The 22,488-nt window shown below is 33.7% G+C and overlaps 2 protein-coding genes across 2 annotated transcripts in view; both read right to left on the bottom strand.

Moving 5' to 3' along the window:
• The window catches only part of LOC127850112 (uncharacterized), a 90,112-nt gene extending 70,018 nt beyond the window's left edge, over window positions 1-20,094 (bottom strand). The window contains exons 1-3 of the mRNA XM_052382894.1: window positions 19,709-20,094; window positions 16,145-16,333; window positions 15,328-15,610 (exon numbers count right to left, since the gene is read on the bottom strand). The gene's annotated coding sequence lies outside the window, so the exon portion shown is untranslated. The remainder of the gene's footprint in view (window positions 1-15,327; window positions 15,611-16,144; window positions 16,334-19,708) is intronic.
• Window positions 1-22,488, bottom strand: part of LOC127849730 (putative transporter SVOPL) — a 93,302-nt gene that overhangs the window by 48,069 nt on the left and 22,745 nt on the right. The window lies entirely within an intron of this gene.

Raw genomic sequence — 22,488 nt, 5'->3', positions numbered from 1 at the left:
ATAGAGATTGGAAAATGCATGGTTGACAGTTTAGAGATAAATTTGAGTTTATTTCGGTATGTTTTGCGCTTGTTGTTGTAATATTGCTCAGCATTTTTGTGCAAATTAAAATCAATACAATCCTTTTAGTTAACTGTGTATACGTTATTCTTTAGAGAAATTGAATAGATTATTCATTCAAACCAGTATGATGTATTGTTTTTTTATTCGTCATAGTCTGTTGCATATTTCCCTGCAATAAAACGTGCTTTTAATTTATCCCTCTTCGACTATACAATTCGAACCAATCCTTTTAATAAGAGTTTTGGTTTCACGCTACATATAAAGGATGAATTTTTATAAATATAACACGCCGTTTTATCAATAGGACGATATTTGTCTTCAATATTTTCACCATAAACTGCATGTATCTTTATATTTAACATATATGAATGTTCTGTTTAGAAAAAAAAACTTAATATAATCAACAGACAAAATTAAGAGGATCCTTATTTTCATATATATATCATTGTGAACTGAAAGGGTCAATGACGATGCATGGCCTGACGGTAGTAACTTTCCTCACAAATACATGGCGAATTTTTCTATCAATTCACAAATTAAAAGGCGCGCGTGCCATCGTTTTAAAGAAAAAAGCACTTGTAAATTAAGTTAAAGTCACATTATGATTGACTTGAGAACATAAAATAGTAACTGATATTAATCTTCAATTACAAAATTAAACATCGAGGATGCTGAACTAGATTAATAGTATCCAATACGCACTAGATGCATTTAATATTGCCTGATGAGTGTTCGAGGGATAATTTGATTGTCTTGGTCTTGACAAAGAGATTGGTGATACAAATATACAATGGACGCCTTTCATTCTTTCAACTTTCAACACATTTACACATTTCCCTTATAAAACGTCGGTTCATTTTTATTTTTTAATTATAGACGACATGCGATTTTGATCAAAACTGTTCACAAAACTGATGATAAAAACACTTTAGGATTGATTTTTAAATTTCGATTATTACCGTAAACAACTTCAAAACTATGCTAAAACATGCCTACAAGTATATTGTGCAATTTTATTTCGTACTTGTAATTTAATATAATTTAAGTAAGTCTTGGGGAATCAATTATTTGCCATGAATCGTGTGGTGTTTGCCTGTTCTATTTAAGTTTTCTGTTACTGACCTGCATCGATAAGTAATACAGAGAATGTGTAAAATCGCTTTCGAGTTGATACTCTTAAGATACACGAGCATTTCAAAACCGGCGAGTTCATGTCGATGTCGGGTATATGATATCATATAAATGAACAGTTTGTGCCTGGAAGACGAAACAGCAGCTACAGCGCAAGTTATTTTGACATGTCCAGGGTAATTCATGGTAAAATATTGTACAATCCTTAATTAAGTGGTATTCTTTGCTTAATAACACGGTTTGCAATATGTTAAGTTGCATTACATAACTAATATTACTCCTGTATATAACGCGTTAAAATTAAATAATATCCTTTTTTTAAAAGTAGACCTCAATGAAGGCGTTTTTTTGTATGCTGAAAGCAGAATTGCCAAGACTTTGCCAAGTTTTTCAGGTAACAACCTACATCTGACGTGGATGAAGGTTTACGAAAATCAACATTAGAATTAATCGATTTTAAAGAGTTCAAAAGGGCTTTAAATAATAGGGTCCGCGGAATGAAATGGTTGTTTCCAACATATACAAGACACGAAAGATAATCTTTGCAATTCTGGCATTGCGTAGAGCCATGTAACTGACATCTTTGTGATACATATTTATTCAGAAACTAATGTTAATACTGGATCAGGATAAGACCAGTGTGAGCAGCGAAAAATCTCATACAGCTGATGAGTATTGAACGGTAGTGTCACAAGTTGTTGTTCAGTATCACGGGGACAAAAAATACTGTCAGAGTTATAGAGAATGCTTTTTATTCAATATATACTTCGTAAAGTAAAACAAATATATGTCGTGTTAGGGTTTCAACTTACGCCGGAGTTAAATGCAATTAACCCATGTATGCCTAGTGGATTCTCCCATCCTTCTAAATTGGATCAATTTATTTCCAAAATTAGGGATGTCTAGTATATTTATTTCTATATTTAGAATATTTCTTACAGAAATTCCTTCAAGCAAACAGCGTAGACCCAGATGAGACGCCGCATCATGCCATTTTTTCTAGACGCTATGCATAAATGGGTTAAACAAGTGGCTTGTACCCAACTACATATGTTACCTCTACCCTTAGAACTCATGCTTAATTCTATTTTTGGTCTTTGCACGGTATAGCTTTCAAAGTTATACATAATAATGTACAAACCTGTGTATTGCAAACCTCAATTAATAGGCTGACCTTATTGCTTAATGAATGCTGTTAATTGTAATTTCGGTGTATATCATGTGTGCAACATAGGGTATGTCGATAAACGAATGGGGGAGACAACGAGGAAAGGCTATCAGATTGGATTTTTAAGTACACTCTTTCAAATAATTTTCCCGTTTAGATAAAAACATTGTTTTAAAAATATTCAGATGCTTTTTGCCAACATTGTATATTTCAATTGACATGTATCGAAGCAGTATTCTGATTTGTTATTCATATATAATCTTAAAAATATCTTAAAAATCCCCTGTTTAATAAATATGTATTATTTTTAAGAAAAACAAACCGCTATTTATTTAACGAATGAACGCGTATATACGGTTAGGTGCAATTTTGCGGGGGTATTACAGATACCGTCATAGAAATAGTCATTTTGCATACGTAAGATTAGTAAGCTAAATTATATTAAATTAAATTCGAAGTTAACAAAACGTTTTAAACTGCCAAACGTTTGGACCGAAACATAACGTTTAGTGCCAAATGAAGAATTTACATCATAGGATGAGTCTAACACACATTTTCCAGCAACATTGCTGGCGACAAAAAAAGAAAACACGTTTGCAATAGATAATGCTTCCACGTAACATTAAATGTACACGTTTCTGATTAATAATGGTATTAAAGGTGAACGGTGATGTTTATGACGAAAAATGCTATTGTATAATAAATATATCATGAGGCGATTGAAATTATCCAAAAAAATGTAAAAAGATATTGTGTTACCAAAAACCGATTGTTTTGTTGATCGGTAATTTCGGGTATTTCCGCTACCTATTGTGGGATTAACGTATATTCTTCCGAACGCGCATGACACGGAAATTCGTCCATTGTTATTTCGCATTGGAGCTTTGACAATCGATATCGTGTTATTTTGTTAAAGATTTTCATTAAGTTTTGTTGAAAGCGTGTGTTACAACTGCTTGGTTTGCTTGACAATCGTTATTCGACATGGTTCAGTGTGTTGCTATCGGGAGCAAGGAACGTCCGGACAATGGAAACAAGGGATTTTTACTTTTCCCAAGGACGATGTTACTCGTAAGAAAGGGATTGAGGCAGTCAAATCTAGGAGGTAAAATGATGGGAAAGTGGTTGATTTCAAACCTAGTAAGACTTCGAAATTGGATCAAGGACAATCGTTCACACGGACAATCGTTCCTACGCTAATTTTGACAAGGCGGACATTAGTTCCTACGTTGTTTTGACAACCCAGACATTTGTTCCTACGTTATTTTGACAACCCGGACAATAGTTCCTACATTATTTTGAAAGCCCGGACATTGGTTCCTCTATTACATCGACACTCCGGGCATTGGTTCCTACATGTTTGCGATCCCGGAAATTAGTTCCTTCATTACATTAGAAGTGCCAATTTTGTGAAAGGAATAAAACATGAGAACCGCGAAGAAGTTGATATGGGGTTCTTTATTTAACTTGCAATTCTGATGTTATGCACACAAAAAGTACATAAATGAAAAGAAGCGTATATGATCATCTATATACATATAAACACAATACAACATGCACAAAAAACACAAAAAGGAAAATATTAATTTATATTATATATATGTAATGTTAGGTTATGTAATGTAATGTTATATTTACATTTATATGAAGAATTGGGCATGTACATAATATTTTCACAGTTTGCTAAATTGAGGTGAACGAATAGACAAACTGTCAGTTAGTTAGTAAATTAGTAAACTATTTAATTAAAATCGTATTGGTCGGCTCATTTTGACTCGACACCAATTGTCGACAAACTGTCAGGTAGTTCGGTAATTAGTCAACTTACTAATTTAAATCACTTTGCTCGGCTCATTTTGACTCGGGTGGGAACCTCACATAAACCTAAGCATGAACAAAATCACGTGATAAAAAATGATTCCATCTCAGAAGAGAATTGTCGATAGTCATTCCAGTCAAAGAATGTACTTCTTTCAGCATATGAGCGTTCACAGTTTTGGATATTATATGTTTTTTAAGATCATAGTTTGTTCGGGTTTTTTTTGTCATGGAAAGCATATAAATTGTACCATACATGATATGTAAGTATCTTCATATTATCCCATGTCGTCCGCGGATTGCATTTCATTATCATACTTTATAACCTTACTTACAGATAATGGAAACAAAACCATACCCGTACAAACACATCGTTACACAAATTGTGACTATTTACACAATATTAAGATAATGACGAGTATCTTATATCAGACAGCAGCTTATTGAAACAAATACACGCAATCAAGAATAATCAAGAATTACAGTTTAATATGTTTTATCAAAGTCCTTTCTACACTCAAACAACTCAATAGTTGAGTTTATGTATCATTCAATCCAATACTCTCTATGAGCTTACTTCATTTGATATTGGCTACTAAAACTATTTGGGATGGTCAAAATCCCTTGGGGCTGTCAAATGTCTTTTCGTCAGATCGCTACATGTTCGCAATAAATTTTATTCAGCCCATGTCATATTTTTAATCACGCTAGTAAAATTATCGATGTCATGTGACATTAACATGATATCATTAAGTTTACTGTCCCTTTGTTTATATCTACAATTTTCGTCACACCAAAACATAAGCTCAGGTTGAATTGACCGCAAACAATTAAATAATATTTATAACAATACTTTGACATAAATGAGACATACAATTCTGATTTTTCCAGATTAGCTCACGAATATTTATGCGGTTTGTTTAACGTTTCGTATCTGCAACGGTCATAGACAACAACAAACAATCGTAAAGAAAATACTTCGTGGCCTTCATTGGCTGAATACTAAACCCACACGTCCAATAGTACTGGATGTGCCACTAATGTAAATATCTTCGAAATATTTTAATTTTATTGATATGTTGGAATACAACATTTATTTATTTAGTTATTAAACCATATGGCACATTTATACACACAACGTTTAGTTTTCAGCAATCGAAATATATGTTATATTGTTTGAAATAAATCGCCTTAAAAATAAAAAATAAACAAGAAATTAACAGCAATGCAGGTTACAGCAAAGCGTCAGCTTCATTTAACAGAATACACAAAAAGTAAAAATATTGTCTACAAGTCCACTTAATAAAGTGTTTTTAATGAGATTAAACAAATTAAGAACACATTTGTAATTAAGAGAAAATGAAAAATGTCGCATATTGAAAAACTTTATGAAGGGTGTGGGTGGGGATGTCATTGTTTAAAAAATCAGTAGTGAGACGTATACATTATGAACAAACATTTCAGTGTTAAATGGTTAACAAGTGATTGTTAAAACTCATATGCATTTGGATACAATTACATTTGAAGCAATCAATGTCAATATCTGCGTCAGTGTGAATTATACAGTATGTGATAACAAATGTAATCTATAAAGGGGAAGACTTGAAAATAATAGTTGAAATCAGTATTTATATTTGGTATATCAATGTAAATGGGTGTGGAATACATTTAGATGTAGTGCTTCAATCGATGTAGGGGTGTAATCCTCCACAACTTAAAAAACACCACTGTTTACTTTGCTACAAAAAACACTGCATGGAAGCTTGCTTTGTTCATTCAGAATAGTATTTTTCCACGAACTACATGAGTTCATTTTCAAACTCAAGCTCCATTTTCGAAATAACAACTCAACGACGCTGCTGCCCTATTTTGAGTGTTCACACGCCATTGTGTATGTTCAATTTGACACTTAAACGGATTAAAGTCGGTGATAATATAGCATTTTCAAATATACACGACACATGTCACTTCGAGTTGATTTGCAAATATCTATGATCGGGTTGGATTACACAAACCGGTTTAAAGTTCCAGTGTTCTGAATTGACCGTTCGAATGCGGTGAACCCAGATGTGATAATTTTATAATTAAAGTTGATGTTCTGTTATACGAGTAGTGGATAAGATCGACAATTTCTCTCATGATAAAGTTTCTGGAGTTTCATTATTTGTTGTATTGGGTGTTTCATTTTGTACTATTTTATGTTGTGTACGCACTCGCGTTATTTCTAAATACAGTAATGTTAACACGTATCAAGGCAATATGATTTTAATTAAAGCATGTATGTGCGGATTTTGTCTTTGATTTGCCTCTTGCAAAGAGGACAACTCTGAAGATTTCTCGAACACTCAAGACACACTTTTAGGTGAGTACATGGAAGGAAAAGAATGTTCACGTGATTGGTTCTGCACATGCAGCACATCAGTATTCCTTTCAGCCGGATATTTTCCTCCATCATTTCATCTGAAAAAAAACGCGCAATTCATATAAATAATGATGGCGAGAAAATGAAATATCATTCGAATATAAAGTAAGGTGAGATGAAGGACGTTTAATGTATCACTTTGTAAATATCCTTAGCTGCTTTATCGAAGACTCGAAACGTTTGACACGCTATTAGACGTAAAATGGCACACTTTACTTAGAAAGATGAAATACTATTGTTTTGTTTATAATAATGATCTATCGAAATCAATTTAATAATAACATGTTTGTTAGGATCTACTTCGAAAGTACTTGAAATACTAACATAGTTCTAAGAATAAGTTGTGTTTTGTTTTTTCAAAGACCTTTTAACGGTGGTCACATATAGCACTATATATAGACAGTATTATGTGGTCATAGTTTTACGTTAACAAGTATTTAAAATAACATATGGCTTAAATAAAATACTGATTCGTTTTGTTTAGATTGTGTAAGTAGTTGCACGGCAAACACGTTTTCCATGACACAGGATTAAATCATCGCACTGACTTTTGCTAAAAGTGAAGTTCATTTGAAAGTGTGTGAACATGTGTAAATAAAATAGTTTTAAATTGTTTGCTTTTTAGATAAAATTATACTTATGTTAACATAGTTGGCGAACACTTTTGCGGAAATAATCAATAAGTGTATTAATAATAATGCAATATAGTACGATAACGTTATCATCAACGAAACGAACAACCGGTCCGTACCTTCTGTCTGTTGAACATTCTGGATAATCTGAAAGTCTCGAGATACTGCGTTCCTCTCTGCGATAACTTCGATTTGGGTGACGATATCTTCAATGCTGGGTGTTTTATTGCCTCAATTACATAAAACGCATTGGTATGTTCATTGATAAATATACTAGCTTTATTGGAAACCAAATAAAGCAATATTATATCCGATCGATTAGAAAACAATATCAATACGGATTGTGGCGCTACATGTATAATGTCAAAACCTGTGTAGCAATTAAAGACACATTTTACTTTATTTTTCCTTTATGTAAATATATTTGGAAGTTGAAAGACTCTAAACAAGGACATGGTGTAATTTCAGACTAGCTCAGGTACTTTACAAATAAATTTGATAAATATATTTGATATTTACTGTTATGCTTGGTCGTAAGTGTTGTGTTACACTTTGATCATTTGCTAATGAATACTCGCAAAATAGAAATTAAAATATATTGCAGTTTCATAGTGTATGTTGTCGTTTTCTCCAACCTACAGCAGGGGTATTAGGCAGCAATCTATTACAATCGACAAAGATCTTGAACTCGTCAAACACGCAAAGTCCTGTTTGATTTTAATCACTAAATGGTAATCAATATGATATTATGTTTTGTTTTTTTACGTACTTCTTAAGTATTTCCTTTTTATAGCGTATTAATTCTTTACATTTATTGAAAATTTGCAAACAGGATTTCAAGTCTTACATTTGAATTAAAACATCAAATATGCATGATACCTTCTGTATACACAGTTCATTTAAAATGCCCTATTGTGTTACAAACATATATTATCGACATACCTTGCTGAACGAGCTCGACAACTGCTTGTTTGATTTCATCGTCAGAAAATCCCATGTTCTCTTTCAGCATACTGTCATGTCGATCAACAATTCTCTGTACTACAGGATCCTCCATTGACACGGCAGCCAATGAGTTAGTCATATCTTGTTGCGGCGCCGATGCGTTTTGCTTTGAAACAGAAAAAAAACATATAGTTAGATCGATCCGTTTCATGCAAAGGTCTATAAGAAATGCAATGGATAACGAACTTTTAAACTTAAATACTGCAAGTATAATGTGCACCCATAAATTTATTTGTATTTGCCTGTTGTTTTAAATCGCACAATGTAGAGTCGAGAACGGTTCACACTTTTGTTTGAACAAATATTCCTTTCTCATATGTATGATGTAAACATATTAATATGCGCTATTCAATAATGATTATTTAATAAAATAATAATTGTAAACACGTTAATATTTTATCATGTTCGTGTTGACCTTACGAGTCCCTAGACTTCTTTGGGCGAAGCCTTATGCTTAAATTTCAAGATTAAGCGATGTGTCGTTTTCAAGGGTGCATTTCTTTATTTGTATTGGCTCAGCATTTACCCTTATATGTGATATATTCTCAGAGCATACTACACTTTGAGTGAGTGCGGTGTTTCAATAATAGAAGTGCATATATGCAATTTTCCCCAGCGTGATGCCAGTACACAAAAGTACAATACTCTAGATCCAGGATGAGGTCAAATAAATACAGATTTAACTATCGGTATGTCTTGACAGACAGTACATAACGTAATTACTTCGGCAGCTTGATCAGCTGAAAGTTGAATTAAGTCTATGAAATCGCGCCCTTTTACTTCGCGTGCATAAGGACAAGCAGGAAACCATCGACAGTGTTCTATCCAGGGATCGTCTCCTTGTTCCCATTTCCTCAATCCACCGTCACACGCAAAGCAGCGGCAATGATCGTCGATACCTGGTCATAATATTGTTAGATAATGAAAGGGACTTGGTGGTTGCTAAATAGGACATATATAAAATACCCCACTACGGCAAGACAAAATATTTTGTGAAAATATTTTGAAGGTGATTTAAAACGGACTAAATTCGTGAATTTTATTTGTAGGCATTAAATATTCTACATCTCACAGAAACATTATACCTGCGAGGCATCACGGTAAACTGAAAATATTTTGGGAATAATGCAACAGTTGCATCGAATTGTAAGCGAAGCAAATAACAATTAACAATTAATTTAGTAAGACATAACGACGGGCACACATGTGTACATACCTGTGTAATACAGCCCAGCTTCTGCAAGCTCTTGAGGTCTTTGGGTCACATGTGATGGCCAGTTAGTGAAAGTATCCAATCGAGACTGCAGTGACCGAAGCCGTTCGTGTCTAGCCCTATACCCAGTCACAGGAACACCTTATGCACATAAGATTAACAGTAAATTTTGTATATGTAACCACATTTCATTTAGCAATTAAACCCCATCAAATATTTTGTTACAATTTAGACTGGGTACGGAAAACAAAGTTGACCATATAAACAGTTTTTTCTTCAGTTTTTAATAACGTATTGTATATTAAGATGTAATAAACCATTGATAGCAATATTTTATAAGCTCTTTAGTGATTGTACTATAATTATTACATTCATTTTATGGTACAAAAGTATCTCATATATTTCGTTATTTTTTAACATAATTATCATTGTCGTCGTCGTTGGGTCGTCGTTGACACAGGTATCTGAAAAAGCATCGTGTATATCAAAGAATGGATTGTGTAGTATCCCGATCTAATTAAGTTTCGTGTACATACTGTGTTGGCTGTTATATCGTAGACGCTGCTGGCATCTGATCTCTTCTGGGTCATGAGTTGGCAAACTTCGCTGAAAATGTAAAAACATCCAATACAATATATGTACAGAATGATTAAACTTGTTTTAAAACTTTTATTTAAAAATAACGAAAGTCTTGCTTTACAACTGAATATGTGCAACAAGATGAAATAACGATCTGCAAAATTTAAGGGGAAAACAAAATAAACATAAACACATTACTCGTACAAAACCACTGATCTTTTTTCTGAACGAATCATAGTTTTATTACAATCATTAAAATAAATCTTATCTAGTATGCGATTTTGAAATAAGGTTAAATCGTTCAGATAAGTGTTACTCCCACTTTAGTGTGTGTGTTTTTACAAAATCAAACAAACTCTGAAATAAGTATATTGGAAAATAAAAACTTTCAAGCGGTTATAGAGTGTTAAGCGTACATGATATCGTTCCATTCCATCTTGGCCTCCCAGCAATACTAAAAGGTAAGCACAGTTCCTAGAGTGACGGACATGTTCTTGTAGAGGGTCGTCAGTATCGGAAAAGTCTTTTAGACCAATACCACAGCAGAAACATCTCACCAAGTCATCGTTACCTACAAATGGAAACAATTGTATTCAAATGCATACGACTCATCATTACCTTTCAGGTACTGTGTATCTGTGCATCATCATTTGAAAAAACAAATCCAAAATTACAAAATCCATGTTACAAATATTGTCTCATTTGGGATATTGAAAGGTGTGCTTGCTAAAAGACTATCTTTTAAGAAGATTCGATATAATGTTAGTTGATATCGAGTAAATAACGTGCAAATAAGTATCACCAATGAATTCACTAATACCTGTTGAATTAAATAACCAATGTCTTTTGTTTCGATGTCGGTATTGCTGATACTCTGTTCACGGAAATGATTACTTCATACATTACGTTACACATTCCGTAAATAAGATTTTTTTATAAAGGAGCGAAAATATAGTGTGCATACTGTTTAATTATAATAAAGAATAATTGTAATCAAATACAACAAATATGCGAATCTATAAATGTTCAATTTAATATATTGGAGTGTTTGTATTGCGTAAACCGTTGCAGGCACGACTTACATTATGCAAACATGCGCAGTCAATTATATTTCAATAAAAACGGTCGAACGGCTGAGTGTTGGATTTTGACGGGGCAGTTAGATCTCAGAGGAAGGAGAGAAAAATGTTTAATATTTGTATGCGTTTCATGCGATCAAACTTGAGCTTTTACGTTTGGACTCGTTATTTAATCACGTTAAGACCATTAAAACCATGTTTAGATACACCGTTTTAATATGTAAGTATGTCTCAGTTAACAGTTATCAAAGGAGATGGGCCTGTTCAAAGACTTTATATAATACTTCATTTTGATAGTTCCAATATAAGTATACGTTACAAAAATGCGCAAAACACACTTAATCAGTCGCTACTACATGCTTATGTGTACTCAGTCTAAAGCAAAACTAAAGTTATCATTGCTATCCGTTTTCAAGAATAAATTATTAACATGAAATAGGAATGATCTTATGATATACCTTTTTGTAATAAATTTTGTAGTTCATACATAATTACGTACAAATTATTTTAAAGTGAAAAAATATTTATAAAACGAATACTTATTTGAAAAATAACCAAGCATGCATTATTAAACATCGTTTGCTTTAAAAGTAAATCTATAACAAAATAAACTCGCGTTGTATATACCTGTATAGAAAAACCCACTCTGACACAAAGCTGGTATTGTTGGTCGTGTCCTTGGCCAGTTTCTAAAGGATTCCGTCCTATCTTCGACCGCTGCATAGCGAGGATATTTTGCCGTCTGCATAAGGCAAATTTCATATAATATTATCAGATCAACATTTACATCAACATTTACAGTGTCATTGCCATGCGATCTATTATGTTATGAGTAGATCAATAGAAAGAACAAAGCCATCGTATCTGGTTACATTTTTATCAGTTCTCCATTAATTGGGATCAATGAATTAGACATTGAGCAAAAGATATCATTATGATTACCGTACGTCAGTGTGAACGTATGAATGAACCGAAGTTAGTGTTTTCGAACCTTCTGTAACTTCTATGATGGATCGAATTCAACCAGTTCAATGATCTTAATTTACAGGACTTTGGGATGCGATGATTTTTGTAAAAATATGTTTGTCTGAGTTTTAAAATGTTATTTATAGTCACATGAAGCTTGTGTTTTCAAATAGTGTAAAACTAATATGTGGATCTCGCTCAAACGTTCACAGTAAAATTACCGTTACGTGTAAACGGTCTTAAAGGGACCGTTCACCACGAATGACGAAAAAATAAAAGTTCTAAAGTACCGTTTTTTTTACAATTGTTAGTTTATATTGATTAAAATATCACGACTGGTAAATAACATTACAATGTACTTGAACAAAGTTCTTAAGTTTTCATATTTTCAGTATAGTCAGTAATAAATTTTACTGGGTACAGGTGCAAGGTAACTACCAGTTAACTATAAATAACACAAGTAGATTGATCATCATCGTCACGTGGTAAACCCAGGAATGCAAAATGTGCATGCATAGTGAATTGTATATATTTTATATATAAAATGATCAATCTACTTGCGTTATTTATAGTGTGTATATCGTTATGTCACCTATTTTCGCGATGTACTATTACCGAATATACTAAAAATATGAACTTTTTTCAAGTAATGTTATGTACCAGTTGTGATATTTTAATATATATAAACTAATTATTGTAAAAAAGGTATTTTAGAACTTTTCTTTTTTCGTCGTTTGTGGTTGACGGTCCCCTTAACAAGGAATTTCGGATGTGACGAGTCTTGGCGAAAAAGGCCTTTTTCTGTTTTCATCTTAAGAATATAAAGTCCCATGTTGTTGTTTGTTGAACTCCTCTTTGATTTTCGGGTGAATCCCGCTTAAACATTAACAATATAATGTTCTAACGATCGTAAAGCAATGAATAGTGCCTGCGACCAGCTTGAGCTGAGGAATGGTCCTTTTCTCTTTTTGTTTACTTACAATATAAAGTGTACTTGTCTGTGTCCAAACATGTGTTGGGAGGGCATCAGTGTCTGTTACAAATGTCTAGTAACTCATATTCTCATACTTACCGGATACCACATGTTTGTGTGTTACACAATGATCTGAATACTATGTTTGTCTTTAGTGGTAGTTTTTCTCCTTTTTGTTTTTTTTATGTGAAGAGTGTGTGTATTTGCTTTTTTCACGTAGTGTTTTCATTTAAGAGATTTTATGTATTCGACACATACAACATAACCATTAACCTAAAAAAGGCATTATCTATAAAGATGTTAAAGAAACTACAACAAATTTTCTTACACATTGGCTTGAATAATATATAAATAAGCACATACTAACATTATACTTAAAAAATTTAAACGTATTGATTTTAGCTTGATTTAATAAAAAAAACAATGGGCTTATTAAAACACTCTCGAGTCCGTTACCTGGGTAGAACCAGTACTTGGTCTTTTGAGGAGATCGAATGAACGCTCCCACAGAAGGGATCGAAATCATGACCTCGCGGTCGCTAGGTGGAATTCATATCCACTACTCCACGTCGATCTTGTGCTCACAAAAGCTAATAAAATGAAATAGATTATAAAATGTATTATTAAACCAAACATCATATATCATAAAACACAATTAGTATACCAAAAGCTGAAGTCATATCAATATGTTGATAACAATTGGTAAGTCATTAGCACTTTTGTTTTCAACACAAAATGTACTAGATGTGTGACCTTCACATTTATTATATTCTTAAATTTCAGATGTATGAGAGCATGTCTGTTTAGTAGCTACGACAGAAATTACAGTATTCGCAAAAAGTTTTCACTCTCCATCAGCAACAGTATTGAGTTGATGGACGACCTTAAAGAAATTCAAGCTATCCAAATGCCGTATTGTATTGTATTGCCTGTACTTGATTGGCAGTTGGTCATTTGACTTAAATAAAAGACCAACTGGTGTGGAAAATAACTTTTCTCCTGAAAATGTTTCAGAATTTTCAAAACTGTTCATCAAAATGCGACGCATGCTTCAAACAAAATGCTTTCCGATCCTCCTGTATTGTATCGTTTGAATAAAGTTCAGGATGAAATGTAAACTTGTCAGCAAGTATTTGTCTCCTTCCGATAACAGAATTAAATAGATCACACGCTTAGCTTACGTTCAAATTAGAACTCACAAAGAGTTATCAAAATATTTAAAAAATTTAATCTGCAGACTTTGTGCTATAAAATCGTGTATGTTTTCCTACCGGATAATCCGTTGCTTCGTCATGCCACCTACGTGTATTCGATACTTCAGGAGTTGAACTATTGCACCGGATTTCCGTCTGATCATATCGTTCGGATATGTCTAGTTCTATCCTTGCAACAATACTTGGATTGTGCATTTGTAGTGGAGTGATGTTGTCCATATGCTGTTTCACCTGTGAAGTACTCTGTGTCTGAGATTGGTAGCTCCATGGAATAGGAAGTTCACTCAAGCCTGACGACGTAGCAACAAATGAATGGAACCCATCCAAATCGTCAACAGCTTGAACGGCTATGGTATTTTGTTCCTCGTTTTCAACTGGATACGCGGGAGTTGGGCTTTCTTCTTCTTCATGGGTGTAAATTTGCAAATTGTCCTCTGCATTACTGAAACCTGCCAAATGGGTATCGTCCTTTGTTATGATTAATACTTTAGATATATTGCTTTGAAGCAAAGAAACTGGGGGTTGAAAATCAATCTAATGAAGGCAAGTAACTTTCCCACTAGTAATGTATTCATTGACAGGCGCGATTAAAGAACTGAGATCTGGAGATATGCGGCAAATTTGAATTGCCCCATCTTCATTTACATATATGAAAAATGATTGTGGTAATGGTTCGTTTGCCTTCATAAAGGACCGGCTGCAATATAAATAAAAATCCATAACATGTGTCAAGAAGCCATAACATGTAACAATGGTAGTTATTGGTCAACAACGCAACAATATTTCCGTTGCTTTTAGAATATTAGCGACATCTATATACATGTGGACTAACCTCCATTCTCTTTGTTGAAAGGTCCAGGATTTGGTTCTATTCCAGATAATATAAGCAACAGGCGCAAAGCCGTCAAAGCCGCTGCACTTAGCTTTCTGAGTGAATTCAAGCTTGTGAACATGTATTGTAACTCGGTTGTGGTATTCATGACGCTTTGGATTTTCTGGGCAAGTGAGATCCCCATGTTTGATTCACAGTTATGGTAATGAAGACGCGATGTTTTCGAAAGTACCTTCCACGTTCGATGATCAGCTAGACACCGAATATGACCGTTTACTCGTGTTTGAGTACGGTATAAAATATCGTCTTATTTTATATCAAGAAACATAAGTGGTAAACCGTCGAGAGTTTTCATAGTATGACCCAGCAGCAACACAATTACGTAGTCATCCGGAAATATTGTTTGCATGAGGGTCTCTTCAAACCCAATCGCGAGTACTTTTGAGTCACGATGAGCTGTTTTTACCGAGCATCTTGAATGTTTGTCGTATCCGATGTATTCGTTAGTAGAATAGCTGAAATTAATTTAAATAACTGTGTAACTGTTTTAATAGAGCGAACAATACAAGTTCAGAAACAATATCCGTGGATAATTTTGTTGCATCTACTAAATTTGTAAAATAACACCAACTTTTAAAATAACTCTATTAAAACTGGGGTAATTGGTTAGGAACGGCCAAGGCAAAGCATTGGAGGGTTAAACCGATTTAATGGCTAGCCGCACATCTCACTTATTTCAAAACTACTTACAAACGAAATGCTCGCCTAAAGCTATTTCAAATTATCTCATGCAGAAAAAAATGAATTCATGAACGACAAAAAGTGACGCGCGAATCAAATATTACTGATACTATTGACCAAGGATCTAAGGCATCGGATACCTATTAACACGATAAGTAAAGAAAAATGGTCCATCTAAAAAAGATATTGAACTATCAAGTAAGCGATGTATCTACAGATATTTGTCAAATAAACTAGGTGTAACAAATAAACATATATGATACAATTGCTCAGTCAGATTGTTGAGCATATAAATTCAAATCACTAACCTATGGAAGAAGAACAACGAAACACAAATTATGAACATCTGCGATGCAGCTGGCAAGCTGGTCCTCAAAAATAACGGATGAGTAGACATTTTTATTGGAAATTGTTTTTTGCTTTCGTTGCAGACGAACTCGATGAACAAACGCCTCTGTTCGACGCCGATATGTGTGTACTTCCATTCCCATGATGTCCTAAAACGACATTTCATATGTATCTTCAAATAGTTCTGTCACCAAGACATAATCAATTTCACAGCTAGTAGACTGGAAGACCAATTTAGTTACATGTACGTTGTTTCTCGCAAAAAGCTAAGAATGTCATTAAACTGGCTGGGGTGTCAGTCCGTGAGTACCGTCTGTTGACAGATCGACCAGATATTCCATGCATTTTTGCATTTTTTCCTCATCGCTGGAAACAGTTGCGCGTAATTACGTTTTTGGACACTTAAAAATAATTATTGTTTTCCATGTCCGAAAATTAAGAAACAAAAATATTTTAAAAATACAGGTTTCCCAAAATTTAGAGACAAAAATTGAGGTGTTCGCAAATTTAGAGGCACTCTTTATATATAACATTGATGATCGGATACGGGTATGCAATGTGATAGCGTCAAATGTCTCAACGAATGAGCAAGCGCCTTTAAAATATCACGCCGTTAAGTATAAATTACTTTTACGTATTATTCAGTTCAAGCTGTTTGGTGAGACCATTGTCTATTACCGGTATACATAGGTATTTACCCAATAACGCAAATGTAATTGCCGATTGCCTTAGGGCATTCGTCTGCCAGGTTTTATTAATTTTATTTGGTTGTAAAATTGCGTGCTCGATGTGTTAGCAGATAAGCGCAACAGGGCAGAATTCTAGTAACACTGTATTGTAAAATAAACTGCAATTGCTGTAAATATCCAATTGAACAATTTAGATAGAATTTAATTAAACAAATTACACTAAAGGTTTATATATGAGTAGCGTTTAAAGTAAATTGAGTAGATTATTAGATAAAAGAAATATAATTGATTGATGAATGATTTGAATTCTACCAAGTCACAAAGCCTATAAAGCAAATTTTCGTCGAAGACTACAGTTATATAATATATATTTCAAAATAGGCATTCCCATTTGTAAATTAAATAATGTGTGCATTGTTTACTCGTAAAGCTTGAGATATTGGCAGCCTTTATATCTTGATAACGGATTTTACAATTGACGTTTTTAAACAATCAAATATTGACAGTATTACAGTATATATTTAGAGCTCCTTATTTAAATGTCAGCTCACGTATTCAAGCCGTTCAAACATAGACAGGTATAATATTGGAAGCCACTGAGCTTTCCTCTTTATGCGATTTTAAAATAATTGATAAAATTATAAATTACGCACTTTTACAAAATTGTGATTTAAATAAATGTTTAAATCAAATATGAAACACTTTAACAAAATTTAAAGTTTATACATGAATGATGACATATCAAATGAATACTAGAAAAATATAATCCTCTAATGTATACATATCGAATAAAACGAAATGTCAATGACTTTGGAACGCTTAAGATGGTTTCCGTTATGATGAGTGATAGGAAACCGGAAGTGAAACAGAATTATAAAAGTATTTTCCGGTATGAACTGTATGGAAAACTATATATATAAATATATGTACACGTGTTTCAATTTAAAATTGTTGTAGTAGTGGTAGTAGTAGTAGTAGTAGTAGTAGTAGTAGTAGTAGTAGTAGTAGTAGTAGAGTAGTAGTATTTGACTTGCTCTTGTGAAACTAATAAGACAATATTGTTTCATTCGGTTGTATAGAAGACCAGATCTCCTCATTAAGCATTGATATTGTCTATCACTGCGTGCACAATAAAATAACAGATCACTTGCGCGAAAAAATACAAGTATTCCTGACGTAATGCTAATTATGCTAAGCGTATTCCTCAAAGTCCCCGTTCGCGGATATATATATGGGCAGAATCGTAAGAAAACGAGATTTTATTGAGGATATCACTGAAAATCCGGTTGAAATCGTTTGCAAACAAACAATATAGCGATTTTTATTTTGGGGTCGATTACGGTAAAATACGAAAACAATCTAATTAATATTCATGATTCGACATGTTAATTCAAACCTAAATAAACAAAATTGCGGAAACGGGCGAATTTAGTGGAGAGAAGGTAAGAACAAATGCAAATACATCTGTTACAGACGGAAACTGAGTTGCAACGCTACGTTTTTGCTAAATCTATGTATTTATCTTCCATATGCTCATAATGTTTAGAGAAAGCTAAATATAGATATAATATGCATAACTCGCGACACTGCAATGATTTTTGCCTATTGCATAAATATACATGTATGATCATTTATATATTATTTTATCGATTGAAAACTGATTTTGACCAGGTTATCGATGTCAACCTCAATACAAAATATATTTCAATGAATGTATGTAAAGTTTATTTCTCGCTTTACGATGTATTTGCAAAACAACGATCTATTCCAAGAACGGGGTCTTTTAAGAATAAATTACGTCCAAATATCTATAGAAAATAATGATTTGAAACAGTCTTGAAACGTTGAGCATCCATTTCCGCCAATTTTGTAACCAATATAGAACTAAGTGGTAACTACGTTTACTTTATTTATAGATATTTTGGAATCCCATTCCAAAAAGATCAGAATTGTAATTTGAAGGGTTACTGTTGTTCATAATGTACATCTTATATAGTGTAGTTGCAAATGCAGAAAAAACTTAGTTTCAATATGAAAATGTACTAGTGTAACTGTGAGTGATGATTTGTGTGATTGGGATCACTGTTGATCTAGATGCATAGCACTAATTATGCAGCGGGGAAAATTAACGCCAAAATATGTTAATCGGAAATCAGCGAAAACTGTTTTTTGTTTTGTTTTTTGGTTAATTTTAATGCGAGAGACAACCACAATAACAATAATCTAATTCCATGGCATTATGAATGGTAGCACAAATAAACGGGTTTTGGAATCTTTTGAAAATTCGTTTTAATGCATCTTACGCAACTGCACGTTGCAGTTAATATTTATTTGTACAAATAAATTAAGAAAGTCCCGAATAGGGTCTATCAAATTCGCCATTTCTTGTTGTTGCAACAAACAAACAGATGATAATATGCCCCATTTGTAATTAAAACTTGGAGCATTTTAGTAAGTAATATCATTTATATTTACACTACCATTGTTATGTTCCATTTAATAATTTTACAGATCGTTTAGGCAAAGATCATTTGATAAACGTTGATATATTTTTGGTTTAGGAACAGGGAAACACGATTGGTGAGAGAGTTTCACACTGGCGCACAATTCTTGCATGAGAAATACAATTGATAACTTACGGTTTACAAAAATAGTTACATGTATATTTACTTCATACACTTCACATATTTACTGTATGCAATAAAAGCGTGTTAGTCAATAAATCTTATTTGGTAGGAAGATTACACAAACACATAAAAACAAGCCAAAAGCGGAACAAAGCCAAACAATTTTATTCCATCACTGTAATTCGCAATAAGAAAATAAAATACAAACCTTTCCGTTCTAAAGCACCCTACTAATATGAAGGATAGCGTCCACTGCAACGATCCATTTTTCCACTTAGCCTGCATATAAGTTAACGTCATTCGGGTCTTTATGAGATGCAAATGCAATTCGTTTTAGATCATTATCCAGCATGAAAAACAGCTGTTGGCAAACCATCTCTAGTAAATGGCAGTTTTACCGCAATACTGTTTTCGTGTTTTATGTTATTCCAGTTGTAAAGCGGTTTTATTAAGTTGTTACTGCAAAGTGACGTATTATGAATAAACCAGTGCTAACCAATCCAAAACACTCAAAATTATGTAGACTAGTAAAGTTACTATCAGTCTTATATGTATCCCGGCAAGAACAACTTTTTGGAAAAACCCACTAATCTGCTGGTACAAATAAACATGACCCATTTATAATCCTTTCAAAATCACACACCGTATCAACCGTTATTATTTATTGTAAGCTATCTTTGGTTGATTTAATGGACCAGCGTTGTTTGTACCGGGGTTATTAGTGGGGTTTTCTAAACTCGTGGTTTTCCAGGATCGGTCTTATATAAATTATATTCAGTTGTTATTTATAGACCTATTTTGGGATCCCTTTCTTAGATAAGTATTTGGTTGGTAAACGTAGATTACCTGTACTCGGTGAAACGCATTAGTTTATGTGTTCGTTTGCATCAATGAATATAAAATAATGCAACTCAATTCAAAACGTGAAAAGGCCCCTTTAAATGTCTTATTATACATTTGATTTACATCCGACGATCTTAACGACATTTTGAATTGTTGGAATTTTATTTTGTGTCAAATGATCAATTTCTGTAGCCAATAAAGTGTGAATTAAGGTGTTGTTTGTTTACAGCGTCTGAGCACATCGGTTGCTATAGCATCAGCGCCAGCAACGTCAGTCAGCTGTCTGTTGAAGGCCGCTCACCCGATCTCATGGACTCTTACACAAGTACGTGGGTTCTTTTATTTGAAACCTTATCGACCTTCACAGAAGTACATGGTACTTTGATCTTAAACCCCATGAAACTAACAAAAGAACGTGGAACTTAATTTTTAATCCCAAAGACCCTTACAAAAAGGTGGTATTTTAATTATAAACCACATGGACCTTTACAAAAATACGTTGTACTTAAATTTAAAACGAACATTAGGCTAGCAAAGCTTCTAATGTAACAAAGCAATTACCCTTATGTGTTTTAAAACTTAAATGTGTCTGTTATTCATATTTTTTAAGCATGTACTCACACGTGAAACTAATTAAAATCCAATTAGTAATTGAAACGGATTTTATATGATTGGATGAAATTGATATGACTAAAACCAGTTATTTTAATTGTATTCTGTTGCATGAATATAGTGCAAGTTGTTAATCTTTTGTTTACATGTACATTGATTTTTTAATAATTGAGCCTCGTTCTGGTAAAACTGGACAAAATGCAAATGCTTAAAGTGTCATCCCAGATAAGCCTACACATTCTAATAAGGGACGACACTTTCCGCTAAAACTAGATTTTCTGTTCAGAAGAGACTTCTTTTAAAGGAAAAATACCATAAAACGAAAAGCGTCGTCCCTGATTAGCCTGTGCGGACTTCACATTCTAATCTGGGACTACACTTTACGCACATGCATTAGGCCCAGTTTTCCCAGAACGAGGCTCAATAACTAATTTAATGTATAGCAGTTACAACTGTTTTACAACAATTTGTATCTCCCTATTCTGGAACAAATTTCAGCGCGACTGGAAGCCGTCCGGAAGTGCAGCGAGTATGAGGCAGTGCACGGTTACCCTGTGTTCGGTATTTACGACGGCGGAATGTGTCTGACCACACCCTATAGCCCCGGGGCCGTGTACGGGCTGCCCGGGCTGCTGGGTGTCTCAAGCCGGTGTGGCTATAGCCGCGTCGGCGGCTCAAATTCCGCCAGTGTGCACACGTTTGAGAACAAGGTTTATCATCTTACTCGATTTATGTATGCGCATCGTTTCGAACTTAAAGCAGTATTAGCAGTTCCAGCATAATCGTACATTTGATTTTCAAACAAATTCCAGAAGGTCATAGTTTAAGTAACTCCAAAAAATATTTTCTGACAACGATGCAAGGTATACGACCATCGACATATCGCCTCGTATCAATATACGTGTTGTAAATTATATTGTGAATATTTAAAAAGTGGTTGCATATGTTCGATGTGGCCTCTTACATGTATTTAAAACATTAATCACAAACTATCACGTCAATTCAAATGTAGACGTTTAACGCGCATAATTATTTTCCTCATACTTACATATATTGACGGCGGCTGGTCCCTGTGGTCCGACCGGGGTATGTGTATCCGCTCTTGTGGTATGGGCCGCCAGTACCGCTATCGTCGTTGTAACAACCCCTCCCCTGTCGGCAACGGGGCTCCGTGCGTGGGGAACAATCAGGACGTCGTCGTATGCAACCAGGGCATGTGCATAAGTAAGAGACCGGATGCTGATATAAATGAGATGTTAAGTGTAAAAATAAGACTATAAACTGTTTCGTAAAATCAGTAAATGATTAATTTTGGTCAAAAATTATATAAAAAGTTCAACACAATTCCAAATAATTAATATTCTTATTTAAGTATATACTTGAAATACCATACGTTTGATAAAAGACTACCGTAGCAGGCAATAATTAAGGTAAATGTAAAATTAATTTTATGTGAATTCCCATCAAGTCTCAACAGTCGACGAACTGAATATGTTGCAATACTGTAAGGAGTATTTCTGCTGTAGATGCATA

This window comes from Dreissena polymorpha, chromosome 11 (assembly GCF_020536995.1).
Source record: "Dreissena polymorpha isolate Duluth1 chromosome 11, UMN_Dpol_1.0, whole genome shotgun sequence".
NCBI lineage: Eukaryota > Metazoa > Mollusca > Bivalvia > Myida > Dreissenidae > Dreissena > Dreissena polymorpha.
Note: the sequence above shows the minus strand (reverse complement) of the source record. Positions and strands in the feature narration are given on the sequence as shown.